At 32.1% G+C, this 14,955-nt stretch overlaps 1 long non-coding RNA gene across 1 annotated transcript; it reads right to left on the bottom strand.

Moving 5' to 3' along the window:
• Positions 1-3,702: 3,702 nt before the first annotated feature.
• On the bottom strand, positions 3,703-4,544 carry LOC111642193. Its single transcript, XR_002759519.1, has 2 exons — positions 4,499-4,544; positions 3,703-4,424 (listed from the first exon to the last, which is right to left on the bottom strand). It is a non-coding gene; the product is annotated as an uncharacterized LOC111642193 (long non-coding RNA).
• Between the last annotated feature and the right edge of the window lie 10,411 nt (positions 4,545-14,955).

Raw genomic sequence — 14,955 nt, 5'->3', positions numbered from 1 at the left:
AAAGTATTGGAACAGATTACGTTCGTTAAACAATCATCCACTGCATTCCAATTTATTAAGCATGTCCTTATTGTTGCACACATGCGAGGATGAATCCGGATCGACTAGAAATACGGTTTCTTCTTTATTTTCCTGATCAGTTAAACTCACACTAAAGTGATACCTTCTGTCGCGATTTATTTTGTGACTTATTTCTGACGCCATCCTCCTTGTGATTATCTTTTACACAAGTATTACAAAATCTACCGGTACCAAAATTCTTTTGTTTAATTCCAAAATAACATTAATCATTACTGTGATTGTTTTTCTTACATATTGTACAGAATTTGCTACCATTTTCTCTGGGACCATGTCTGACCAAATGCTGTTTGCTATTTTATATCTGAAACGCCTTAAATCCTTGTGAAATACTTTAAATGCAACGTCTTCCTTCTTGGTTTCTTCAGTTACGTTTTGTTCTAATTCTTGAGTTGTCAGTCTAGCTATCAATCACGAAAGGGTTTTTCATCTCTATTTGTAGAATCCTAGACTATTTTTAATATCTTAAACTCATCAGGCAAAATAGTAAATATCTTAGTTATGATCGTTCCTTCGTCGATTTCCAAATTTTTTAGTTTAAAAATAATAGTTTGTAAATGACTGATATTTGTCATTACGTTGCTGCTTCTATAAAAGATAAAATTATAAATGCATTGTACGAGATTATGTTTCTGTTGATGACTATCTCTCTCAAATATATTGCACAGCAATTCAAACATTTCCTTATTAGTTATACAGGTCATTATATGTAGGAGAAGACCATGGGCATAGCCAGAGATTTGTTATGGGGGCCTAGTAGAAGCCAACCTGACACAAAATTGAATTATTTCAAATTATTGTTCATTAAAATGAAAATTCCATGATAATCGACGATGACTTAATACACAAGAAATATGACACTTCCTTTAATCATAACATTGGACAAAAAGGGAGCCGTTGACTTTTTCTTTTAGTATTGAAAGCTTTTAGCTTTAAGTTTTTCGTTGTTTTTGCAAATCGACTCAACACTTTTTCGGCTGTGATTTTCTGGGGGGCACCAGGTTCACTGGGGAGGGCCGTGCCCACCCAGGCCCCCTCGCTACGCCCATGGAGAAGACTCTTATCAATCGTCGATATTACCTATTTTTGCGCTTTAGCATGTTTCATTGCCCAAACCGCCTTTTTTAAATAATCCTTAAAAATCATTGTCAGGAGTCCAATCACTACATCTATGGTACCAGCTACCTTGACAAATATCGTTATCTGAAATTTTCATATTGTAAAACTCTCCATAACTCTTAGTTTTTGAATACTTGCTAGATCTTCATCGGCAGCCATCTTCTTCTATATCGCTACTTGGATATCCTTTTACGTTAATGTTTCTGATTTTACTGGCGTATCCTTGGCCCATCCCTGTTAAAATTTGATGGATCGACAAGACAGCAGTTTATCTTTTTTAAGTTTTTTTTTATTAACCATCTATCTTATGTAACAACGACATGATTCTTATGTACAATTTTGCCGAAAGGTTTAAATACAAAATTTTGTAATTATTATTCTTTTTCTTTTAACAATATTTACAAGTTTGTATAGGTCATTAACATAATATTAACACACGTGCAGAATATCGAATTTATGCATGTTTTGACAGATTACTATAAATACGTAAGGCCTTTTATTCACACGAGATTGTTTCGAATGTGAGAAGCCGGAGGCATAGGTGATGTTCCCTAAATGCCACTTATTCGAAACCGGTTCGAGAAACCCGCCCAAGTTGTCGTCGAATGGTTAGGATGGCAAATAGTTGGGATGTCGATGGGTACTTTGATAAGAGCCAAGTAATGACAGGTAGACAGGTTTAGACAAAAACAACAAGAGTTTAATATAAATTTGTCTAAACTAGGGTACATAGCGAATACAAATACATAACTAAATATGACAAATACAGGCGGATATTAGATCGTATACTTGCTGCGTGACTATTCTACTTCTATGCGGCGTGTTGTGTGTGTCTAAGTTCACGAATGCAAAGAGAGTTTACACTTATCTATTCAAAATACCTAAAATATTTGTTGATCGTTGATATGACGTCTTTCTTTAGTCTTGAGGGGACCTGATCAAGGAAGACACCTGCCATTCCCTCTGTCGAGAAAATGGCAGGTGTCTTCTCCGGAGACTTGATCAGGTCTGTTTTATGAAGGTAGCAGCATATAGAGCTCCTTCTTGCTCTTCCTTTTGCACTCATGTAGCCTCCATGGGGCTTCCTTATGACAAACGTTGGAATTCTCGGTGTCTCGTCCTTTTATACGTTTAGTCTGGAAAATTAGTCATGTGATCGGCGATTGTTTGGAAGCGAAGGTTGCTTTTGCAGGTGCTAGTTAAACGAGGACTTTCTTTGACGTAACGATGTAGCTTACTTTGCACTCCTTTCACAATCGGATGTTATCATTTTGCAACTGATTGTTAAATTTTAGTGTTGTAACGAACTGTATATTTGGCCTCAGGCCGAATACCGAATATTCGGCCAAACTATTCGGCTCGATTAACGCACGTACGAAAATTGGCGCGCAAACCGCATTATGGCAAGGATCCTGCTCTCCATTGGTCCGCTGTCACTACGCTTCGCCAATCGCGTTAATGCTTGACAGTTGTAGCTGACAGAAATGAGCATCATGGAAGTATGTGATAAATGATGATATCAAATATGGATAACAATGAAATGACCTACACGTGTAAATAACGGAAGAAGAACAGAGAAGGACCGCGAAGTGAAAATGTGAAAATAAATATGAAATTGAGTTGATAACATAATCGAACAAGTCGAGGCAGCTTGGCACGAAATTCGCGGCTGTCAATGCCAAACAATTGTTGTCATAGACTTCGGAAAGCTAAATGCTTGTAATGAAAGTCACTTAACGTGCACTGGCGAAAGCCTGGGGCCGTTCGGGCTATCAAGCTGTCTCGAATCTGTGAAATCATAACTGTGACTTATATCGACGTCCTATCTGTCTCTTTTCTCCGTTATAACCAGGCTGAGTCACCTAATTGTAAAATGGGAACTCTACGACAGAAAAGTGACGAATCGAAAGTATCGTGAGCGCGTATTATGATGTATGCACAGGCATACGTGGATTAGAGCGATAGAGGAAAGAGAAAGGGAATAGCAAAGACGTGCGCTTAAAAAGCTTAGGCAGGGTTAGACCCTCAGCTGTGCGAGGATGCTCCAACGATAGATGTGTACGTGTGCTGATCTTTGTAATTATAAATTGTGAATACATGTGACTAATATTATTTTTTTTATTTTGTGCATGTTACAAGTTATAAATAAATATAAACAAACAACACTAACTCGATAACATTAAATCTAAATACCAAAATGGTTAATTTACTGTGTTTTTGTTATTTGTTACTCCTGTTTTTAGGTATTCGGTATTCGGCCGAATAGTGAAAAATAGGCCGAATAGGCCGCATACCGAATAGTAACCGAATATTCGTTACATCACTATTAAATTTCCCTTTTGTAATCTTTTGTAACTTACATGGGATCGGTTTTATGCATTCAGTCTTTACTATTTCACGCGTGTGAGTGTTATAATCAATATTGTCTAAAGTCTCTAAACAAAGAATAAAATAGTAAAACATTTTTTCAACTTGTCTTCGAAGAATGTTGAGAAAAACACAATATGCATAAACGATTTATTAAATTATACTGTACACATGAAAGAATCACACATTACGATAAAATTGTTCTGCGGAATGAAAATCTATTAAATTCAACAGATTATTGATGCATAAATGATTCGAATATAGTAAAATTGTTTTAACTGATAATAAGTGTGGCAGAAGATTGTGGAACACTCCTGACATCGTATTACGTAATTTTAATGTACGAGGTACAGTACATCGCCAAATTTTGGTTCTGATTTTTTCACGAACAAGCAAAATCAACTCTGCATGGAAATCTCTCAAAGTATGTTCAAGATGTAGGATAACGATTTCGGTTGGACCTAAAATATTATTACAGGAGATTAAAGTGTAGAATTAGGACTTTGTTAGTGTAAAAAAGAATCGAGCGAGTTCGTGCCCATAAAATGGGCACGAAAATGGGCTGTCGAAAATCGTCGGTTTTATAGTTACAGAGGAATTCTAAGGTATGCCGAGAATGCAGCTGGATTGTTGCACTTTTCAGATTTGAACCAAGCTCACTGTTCACGAGCATCGTTCCAAACGCGGTCATTGTCAAATCTAGTTCCTTTCATTCCTGTGAGTCCATGATAATGGAGGATTTATACTCACACTCGGATTCGTCGGCGAGTGAGGGTCGTGCTCGAATATGATGCACTTCCGTTTTCCGGCCAGGTCGAAAAACCAGGAATTTTCCACGTATGATCTTTCATTGTTGAAACCTAATAGAATTTAAATGGATGAAATCTTATTCTAAGATCACGTCTATTAATTTCAATATGAAGGGCATACTTACCGAACACTAGGCAGCGGTATTGTGGACGCTTATCCACGAATTCCTCCTGCGGAGTGCGGCTGTAATCGCCTGTTCTTCTATTTATAGGAGCAACCATAGCTTATCTTTAACCAATAGGGTAACAGTAAAATTATCAATCTCTATGAGAGGTTTGTTATCGTGTTTATTTTAGATAAAATTTTCAAGTGGGTGTTATCAATCATGCTGAGAGTTTTTTTATCGCAAAGTAAACTATACGCCCAGTTCATGTGAAATAGATAAGAACCTACTTCTGTCAGGTTCCCTCCTATAATAAAAAATATCTGTCAGGTTCCTTCCTATAATAAAAAATATACTATATAATATAGTATACTACAGGTTATTAGATACTACTGGTTATTCGCCTGAATAAACAGTATAGGAGTATATCCAATAACTCTGTTAGGTTTTGGCCTTCTGAGCCCCGTCAGAGTTATTGGATATACTCCTATACTATAACGGGATTACAACAAATATAGAGCGCACTTTACATTATCCTATAGATTGTCATTTCACACCAGCCTAGAGCTTTAGACTGAAAAAGTGCAAGGAAGTGAATTGCAAAATTTATCGATGACATTTTAATATGAATGGAGTTGTTAATTATGAATTAATTTCTGAAAGTCAAACAATCCATCCTTATTTTTATCTTCACGCGATTAAGGAAAGTAATTCTGGTAAAATGTTCTCAGATAAACAAGTCGATTAATATTGTCGTCGTCTAAACAGAGCGACTTTAACGATAAAAATATTTTTGACTGTGTTTACTTTAACACTTCTTAAATACTTTTTATTGCTTTCCATTAATGTTTTATTAATATTACTACAAACCCAAAGTAAAAAATTTATGATGTAAAATATATGTTTGTTTAATATCTGAGATTGAGTGCATTTAATTTCCTTCACACATTGAAATTTAATTGCTAAACCTTCTGAAAACTATTTATTATTACCAACTATATCACGATTTCAGAGATATACTTTCAACAGTCCATTTTTGCTGCATTAAGAAAAATGATTATATTTATTGGTTATTCATTCTTCCAATATCCTACAGTTTGGTATTATCCAACAGTTGACTGGTTAATCATGTACGAAAAAGTTAATTATTTAAAAAAAAATAACTCCTTTACAATTGTTTTAAATTTGAGTTTTTATGCTGTATATTTCTAACTACTTTCTCATATTAAAATGAAATTTAAACTTTATTAATGTTTTAGTATTCGATTTATAAAATCACGAGTGGTTATTATTTTTTTCGATTTGATATAATGCATTCAAGTAGTATAAATTTTATTTAAAATGCATTAAAATTCCATTACTAAAATTTATATTCAAAGCTACTATACAGTTTGCATGATGACTACGGTTTTAGTTTCACAGATCGATAAATACCTTCGCAAGTGCTGCACAGATGAAAGATTGCAGTCGTATTGTAAACGGGTATTTTGTATTGATAATTAAGGTAAAACAATTATTACTTTATTATTTATTATAATTATTTAACAACACTTTACGAACTTTAAAATGTAAAGAAAATGTTTTAATTATTTTTCAATTTAGGAAGATGAATTTATATTTTTAGATCGTAAGATGATTCCGTTTTGCACCTTGTTTAAACGTAAAATTTTTACGTAAAGTTTCCCCTTTTTAAAATATTGTTCTTTAAATGTTAAGCAATTTTGTGTATAACGAAATATAAAAGATAACATTTTTGTGTTTTAGTAAATAGTAATGTTTAATTTTTTATAATAATTTTATACAAAATATAAAACGATATTTTTATTTTTGATTAAAATAATGTTTGTAATAAAATCGACAAGTAATTAGTCAAGAATCTTTTCTCAAATAATTTAATTGCGATTTTTAAGCGATGGTTTTTTATAAGGAGAAAAAGTTATATTTGTGTTCAATATACAACATACTAAAGTTTAACTTTGATCAAAGTATTAGTTTGATAAAATGTGAATCTGATTACGTTGATTAATTGCATTCATAAAATCAATTTAATGCATTATTCTAATAACTTTGTATATTTAGTAAAAAATGAAAATAGCTGAATGTGGAATGGCATTAATACTAAATTTTCATTTAATAAATATAAAAATTCAACTTTTCACAAAGATAAAATACATTGCTTCTGTTTCTCTTTTCCGTCATTTCACACCTATAGTATAGATTACGGTTTCACCATAAGGTATAGCCTGAAAATAAGAGGAGAAGAGGAGGGTTGGAAATGAGAATGAAGGAGTGGGGAAGAAAAAAGTGGTAAATAAAGCTTATGAAGGAGAATAAAGAAAGAAGGGAAGTATGAAAGTCCTATGTGCAATTGTCCCGAAATGTTTATTTAACCAATCTAAATTAAATACAAAGTGCAGGGCACGGGATTACAACAAATGTGGAGCGCACTTCACATTATCCTACAGATTGTCATTTCACACCAGTGACAATCCAGAGTAATTGCGCAAGCACGAAGACAACCTTTCTTTTCGGGCTATGCCTCCATAATAAAATGCAAATATGGACGAATAGAGCACTCTAGCATTTTTGCCACGTATCACATAATAATTCATTTAAGTAAAAACGATAAAAACGACGTAAAAGAGAAACAGAAGCAAAGTATTTTATCTTTGTGAAAAGTTGTATTCTTTATACTGTATTTACTAAATGTAAATTCCCTTGGTCACGTTTTTTAAATCAGTTTTTACTTAAATTTTCATTTTTTAAAAACATTAATATTATGAAATATTTAATATTTATGTGTTCAACAAGCCCATCATTAGTTCGTCCGTGCTTATCAGGTGGAAAGATCAGGTGGTGAAGGACAGAACCATACATAACCAGACGGACCAGCCCAAAAAATATTAAAAAGATATCAATTTTTTCCAAACTATATGTTTGTAAAGTATTTGATATCTCCTAAGAATTGTAACAACATATAAATGATGCGTTTGAAGAAACGTAATTGTAAACAAAAAATAAACTTTTTTGTTCGTTTAATTAAACTTTAAACCACAGACTCCCAACGTTTTTGCTCTACCGCTCCCTTTTCAAGACAAAACACATGGTGGAATTTGGTTCTTAAAATCAATAAGGTAACCCGTAGTTTTTCAACTTGTTTGGGTCATAGCCCATTTTTTCAATAAGGATTCGATGGCGTCCTGCTTAGTGAAGTATACTATAATATATATTAAAAACAAGGAGCGATTTTAAAAATTATTTTTTTTTAAAGATATCGTATTTACAATATTGGTGTATTGCTGAAAGTTTGATTAATTAACAAAGATATTTAAAAAAATTAATATAACATTTTTAGTGAGAGAGTTGAGCTTGGAGTAATGGCACTAATTTTTCGATATTCGGTGCCATATTTGTCATCAGTAATCTTAAATCGCCACGTCTCACTATTGACAATCTGTTTCTTTTCTTTGCTACTAAATTGCTGACTAAGCTAAACCTCTTTTAGTTAAGTATGATTGAAATAAATTAAAAACTTCATTAATGCATTTCATAAAGCCAAATATAATACTGGAATTTGCCTTTCAAGCCAAAATTCTTGATATCCCTCTTTTTATTTCAATTTTAACTGTTCAATTTTAAAATATATTTGTAAAATGTTGTTTAAGTGTTTTCAAATGCTGGCAAAATACCAGAATGTCGTAATCATTTGTTTCCACACACGAAAGATTCGAAAACTGATAGAATTGTCTTCAATCCAAATTTTGTTTGTACAAGGCAAGGTTTGACACAAACGCAGAAATAGTTGCTTTTGCTTTTAATTGTAATCATATTTTTGAAGCGCTAGATTCGTTTTAAATTTATTATATAAATCAGCTAAATAAACTACATTATTCTCAAATTTATAAACAAACAGGAAGGAAGGGTTCAGGAAGGGCATCGGGCCGTAAAACCTATACCAAAACCACATGGAAGTAAGCTATAACTGTGTTAGGATGTCCCACCAAAGCGATGTACTGTTATGTCGCCCGCAAACCACGTCAAATGAGCTGGGGCTACCGAAGAAAGGATGGGTTCGTATAAAAAGGTTATCCAGAAAGAGAAGAAGAAGAAACAAGTATAAGAATAGATAATTTAAACATCGGAACATTGAATGGGAAAAGCAAAGAGTTGGTGCAAAGAAGCAAGTGGACATTTCTATGCAAAGAAGGAGAGTGAACATTTTGTGCCTGCAAAAGACAAGATGGAAAGAAAAATAAAGCTAAAGAACTTGGTGAAGGATACAAGCTGTTTGAATAACAGAGGAAAAAATGGCGTTGTTATCGTAATTGATAAAGTTCTAAAAGACACAGTCTGTGAGGTTAAACGAAGATGTGATCAAATTATGAGCGTTAAGTTGGACGATGATGGAATTTTCATTACGATTGTGTGTATACTCCTCAACCAGGTAGTGAAGAAGAAGAAAAGTCAAACTCTTGGACAGATCTTGACCAAGTTATAATGTGTGTTCCTATGAACGCGAGATTAATTTGTGGGGGCGACATAAATGGCTATGTTAGGAAAAGGAAGAATGCGGAAAGAAGAGTTAATAGAAGGTGGATTGTGGGAGAAAGGAATGGAGAGGACAAAGAGTAGTCGATCATGTTGCTAATTATAATGCAAACCGATCATGTATATTGCGCTTGTTAACACCTACTTTGAGAAGAAAGCAAAACAACTGGTTACATACATATGTGGAGGTAAATCCAACGAAATTGATTTTCACATGCTACAGGAAACATCTGAGAGAAGTGAGAAACAGAAATGTGTTAAGTGGAGAAAGTGTTGCTGCACAACATAGAGTTCTCCTGGTAGATTATGACATTCTTATGGTGCATTGTGAGAATTATGTTAGCCAGTATGAACAAATGATCCAATGGTGGAGATTGAAAAAAAAAGGAATTAAGCAAAGAGTTTAAGTTAAACGTGTTAAAAGAAATCCAGTTTCGGGATGATGTGAAAAAATGGTGGTTGCTGAATACTAATTGTATCTTAAAGGTTGGAAAGAGGTTTTGGGAAAAACTTCAGGGAAGCGATCGCCACAAAAAAAGGAAATGGTGGTGGAATGCTGAGGTACAAGCCGTAGTTAAAGAAAAGGTGGGATTTGATGGGAAAGCCTGGAGGTAAAGAAACTTACCATTTGGCAAATAAAATGACAAAAAGGACGGTGGCTATTGCGAAAGCAAAGGCTTTTGAAGAGGCTTATAACGTTTTAGAAAGAAAAGATCGTGAAAGGCAGTTTATGAGAATTGCCAAAGCAAGAGATAAGGCATCAAAAATTTTTACCTCTATTAAACTGATTAATTAAAGATGATAAAAGAGTGTTATTACAAGATTACGAAAGGATCAAGGAAAGATGGAAAGTTTATTTTATGACTTTATTGAATGAAGAAAACTTCAGAACTTCATACGAAAACGGAGAGGCAAATGAAGGAGTAGTGCAAAATATTAGCAGATAAAAAGTGGAAAGTGTGCTTAGAAAAATGAAGGTATGGGAAAGCAATAGGCACTGATCAGATTACAGTTGAGGCTTGGAGAGGTTTGGGTAAGGAGGGAATTGGTATCCTTTGGGACCTTACTAAGAAACTCTGACAGCAGAAGTCCCAGATGAATGGAGGAAGAGCATACTGGCGCCGATCTTTAAAGGTAAAGGAGATGTACAGAATTGCAGAAATTACAGAGATATAAAGTTATTGTTTTATACTATAAAGATTTGGGAGAAAGTTGTAAAAAGAAGAATTAGGCAGGAATCAGAGATTGGAGAGGTACAGTTTGGCTTTTTGCCAGGAAGGAGTACAACTGATGCAATCTTTGCTTTGAAACAGCTGATGGCACAGAGAAATGCAGGAAAATTTGCACATTGTGTTCATAGATCTAGAAAAAACGTATGATACGTGAGCCGTTCACAGACCGTCACGCGTATTTGTAAAATCTAAGTGACTCGTACGACATGGAATTTATATAAACGGAATTATCAACAGTGTTATAGGGGGTTGACTGTATTGCACGGATTTGACTTCGGTAAAGTTATTTAAAGCTGCTTTCTGATGTCAAAAACGACCTCCAATAGTTTTTAAATTGTTTTAATTAATATATTTTATTTTATATAAATTTAATTAATTAGGGGGGTCGGAAATCGCAATAAAAATTTTAATTTTTTAAAAATATTTAAAAATATAGGCCAAGTTATTGTTCACCCTACTTTAAACCCTTGTCCTCCCGAGACGTGTATTAGAATGTCCCGGGAAATCCGACTCCAGCTGTTCTCAAGGTCATCCAGCTGTGTAAACAATGACTCATCAGTGTCAAATTTCACAGAAAGGCCAGACAAAGGAAGTTAAACTTTGAAGCTTTCTTTCAAAATTAACACATTTCTTTCGTTCTTTTCAGTTTTAAGTATTTTTTATGTTCAATTATAATTAATTAAAAATTGATCGGGAACTGAGGGGTTAAATTCAATGAGAAAAAGCTTATATTTTAAACACTAAATTATCAAATTAACTTTCAGTGATCTATAATAATATTACATTTTATAGATGTTATTCTTATATTCATAACAAATTTAGTTAATTATTCCAAATGAAATATTCAAAGTGTTTTTGGTAAATACATTTTAAATATTTTATAAATAATATCGTTCTGTTAAAACATATATTTTAAACTAATGAATGTCTGTACATATTTATATAAATTATTTTTTAGACAATGAAGAATTTCTTAAAGAACATAACTGTTGGAATTTATGCTAAAGAGGTAATATCAGATTATGTAAATTCAGCTTTCGTCATGTTTTCGTTTTAATGATAGAAATAATTTAAAAACTTTAGAAATTTGTTCTTTAGTTTAAAAAATCTATTTTGATACATTATTAAAACAAACGGTGAAATATTATACGTGTTTTAATAATAAACTTCTGTTAGTCACATAGTGTTCTTTAGTATTCTTATATACGAGATAAACAGTAAAAATGCAATATAAAACATTTACTCATTATTTATCAACGTCATAACTGATTTGTTTTATTTTATTGGAAAGGTTCCGGGAGTTCTTCAGTTAGATGAAACTAAACAGAAGTTTATAAACAGAGGTTATGCATCAAGGATAATTCTTGTTCTTCTAGAACATCTCGAATTCAAGTAAAGTATTTACTGTAAATTCTAAAAAATAATATACTTATCTAAAATATCAACAATTTGATAATTTATTATTTCCTTAATTTATAATAAATATTTTTATTACAGTTATGAAATAATTGAGCGTTCTTATAGAAATAAAGTATGATAAACACTTTACTTGATGATAGTATCCTTGTAATTTATGTATATTTCACTGTATTTTTATATTATCTTTTAGCTAGCTGATATTTTCGTGCCAGTAGCTCAGAGAATTCAATATTACAGAATCCTCGATTTTTCTAATATTATCAATGTAAGTCCAATAAAGTTCGTTGTTGGTAAACCAGCAGAACTATCAAAATTAACTGCAATAATTCGTCCATTTCCTATTCAGGTAATTATATTATTAGGGCTATTATAAAAATAGTTGTGTAATATTAAACATAATTTTTATTAATATTTCGATGTTATTATACAGAATATAATGAAAATAAAATTCTACTTGGTACAAATAATTGATAATATTTCCATAAATACAGTATAAAAAGTCTTATGGTAAGACACTGACTCTTACAAATTTTTAGTATTTAATAATAGTTTTATAAAATGAACATATTTTAAGCTTTAAAATAAAAATATGTAAACGATTTTCGAATATTCTACACAACTTAAATTTAAGCTTTTTATATCTTTTTATCATCCAAAAATGCTTGTAATCTTTTACTAGAAAGTCCAGTTGACATTAATTTATAATTGACATTCCGATGTAATTCATAAACTTTGGTATTAAATTGCAGGGTCTCATCATTAACTTGATTCTTTTATTATTTTAAAAATCTTTTAAAGCAGTTAAAAAAATTGTTCTCAACGTGATGATGTAAATAAGCATATACAGTCTCGATTCTCTTTTAAAATAATCATAATTTCTAATAAGTATATTAAAAAAAACAATTTTAACATATTTTTCAAGTAATTACTTTTTAAAACAATTTTTAAGTGTATAATTCCCTTATCTGTAATAAAAAGTGATTTATTATTTAAATTCAGGGTCTTTCAGAGATCGGAATGAAATTAAGCCTATTTCAGGTACTTATTATAGAAAATTGAAACCAGATTGAAAAATTTTACTATATTCTTTAGTAAAGTTCGTTCAAAATGTATTTTCCGAACATAGAAGATATGCAATGGAATGAATAATTTTTAAGAAATGTTTTTGAGACATTGAGCATTTGAGACAATTTTGCTTGTCTCTTTTGCCGTTAATTAAAACCACTTAAAATTTTGAATTCGTAGTATAAACGTATTTAGAAATATTCAAATGCAACGTGACATAGTAAAAATCCATACAAATATTTACCAATTTATTTAGAAGTTAAATAGTCATTCTTCTGCATAAAGAGAATAAGAGAATTCAACAAATTTTCTGCTATAATATACATACTAAAGCATATAATTTAAACGTTTGACAATTATTGGATTACCATATAATGTCAATTTTATGCCTAGACAAAGAATGGATATTTCTTAGCGTTCAAAGTTAAACAAGAATTTCAATTATAAGAATTTTCTATATTCATATTAAGTATTGACAACAGATCCCGACAGTTACTCAAATAAAGCTGCGTAACACTGACTTTGTAAAGTAATGCTTTTTGTAAAGAAAAGGAGACAATATTATGAGAGTTTTATAATAATTTTAAGTAATAATAAATAAGAAAAATAGTTAAAAATATGAAGTTTGATTTATGAAAATTACAGTAAGTTAGTTTTATTATTTCAAATATATTCATTTGCTATTGCACTAAAACAGGCAATTTCTATAATCCTGAAACATTTTAAAATCAATTGTATTATAATCATATAACAAACATGTTTTTAAAAACTTACATTTTATTATAAAAATGAACACATAATTACTGTCGAAATCTTGATTATATTTAGTTGTTCGAAGTCTGTGAATTATATTTTTCCGAAAAATAATAAATTTCTAATCCTTTCCAAAATTGCGGTATTTTAAAAAGTTTTTCAGTAAAATAATAATGACAGAGTTTTGAATTTACTTGAAAATTAATTAGCAATTTGAGAAATCTTTCCTTCGTTGGTCACGGTGATGAAAATAGCATATATCCTTACAGACAGAATCCGTTTTCTATTTCATTTTATTTTCCTTAATAAATTATTAAATTGTTTTAGGTCGATATTGCACGACAAGTAAGTGGTCGGTACTGGACGCTTCCATGTGGGTGACATTTTGGAGATTGTTCGTTCTATACAGTTTTACACTGAGAAACTAAAACGATATATCTTACCTAATATTAGTAATGTGATCATGCGCGAAGCACCCCTATGCTTCGTCACTGCTTGACCGAAGAGTCGATATCGCGCTGGCGATGACTAAGCTGTCAGAGATAAAAACACTGCATCTTTAAACCCAGACACAAAAACCTCGATGGCCGTTCTTAAGTTCGTTTTCTTGCGCGAACGATCGCGTCTGTAAGCTGTTGGACTCGGAATGGGGATGATTCAAGAGACAGCGTGCTCGGAAGAATGCACTCAACTACAGATTAAAGTAACAAATATCTGCTTATTGGTCGTAACTATTTACACATATACAATGCATAGGATAATATAGCTTTTTTGTTATAGCTTTCCCTGGGGTATTTAGCGAAAACGATAATTGATAAGCTTATATACTTTTATAGTATATTTGATACCTGTTTTTATAGCGCTTGATACCATCGTAGATTGTCCCTAGCCTCGAAAGCGAGAGTTTACTCCTTGAAAGCGAGCTGATAAATGCCTTGATTGGTCGAATTAACTTGATCAAAGGTAGTTTTGAAAAGAGATTTCCGTTGAGTTGGATTTCGAATAGGCTTCATGGTACTGTTCTCGGCACAATCGTCGGTACAGTTCAATTATGATCCTGCGAACGGCGGCGGTGGAAGAAGTCGGCGGTGAAGCTTTGTGGAACACCTTAGCACAAAGGAGTTGATCAGTGAACTCTGTCACAGATGAACTCTCCTATCGTCATCGGACATCGCCTTTTATTTGGAAGTTATCCCATCTTTCTTTTGGTTACCTTGTTTCATAATGTTTATTTTCCCGTTCAATAGTGATTTTTGTTGTTACGTTCCTTTTGACACCTTCGATGTGTCGCTCGGGAAAGGAAGTGACTACAGTGAATAATACGACGATATCCTTTACAATTAAATTATTTTTGGGGGGATCATTTTAATACCGTTTAATTAAAAAAATATATTATTTTTACTATTTCTTCATACAAAAGTTTTTCGACAACTTCGGGTACTCACACTAAAGATCAAATAA

Source organism: Centruroides sculpturatus, unplaced genomic scaffold (assembly GCF_000671375.1).
Source record: "Centruroides sculpturatus isolate CEXI.00-Female unplaced genomic scaffold, Cexi_2.0 scaffold1355, whole genome shotgun sequence".
NCBI lineage: Eukaryota > Metazoa > Arthropoda > Arachnida > Scorpiones > Buthidae > Centruroides > Centruroides sculpturatus.
The sequence above is the reverse complement of the archived record's forward strand: the minus strand, read 5'-3'. Positions and strand labels throughout refer to the sequence as shown.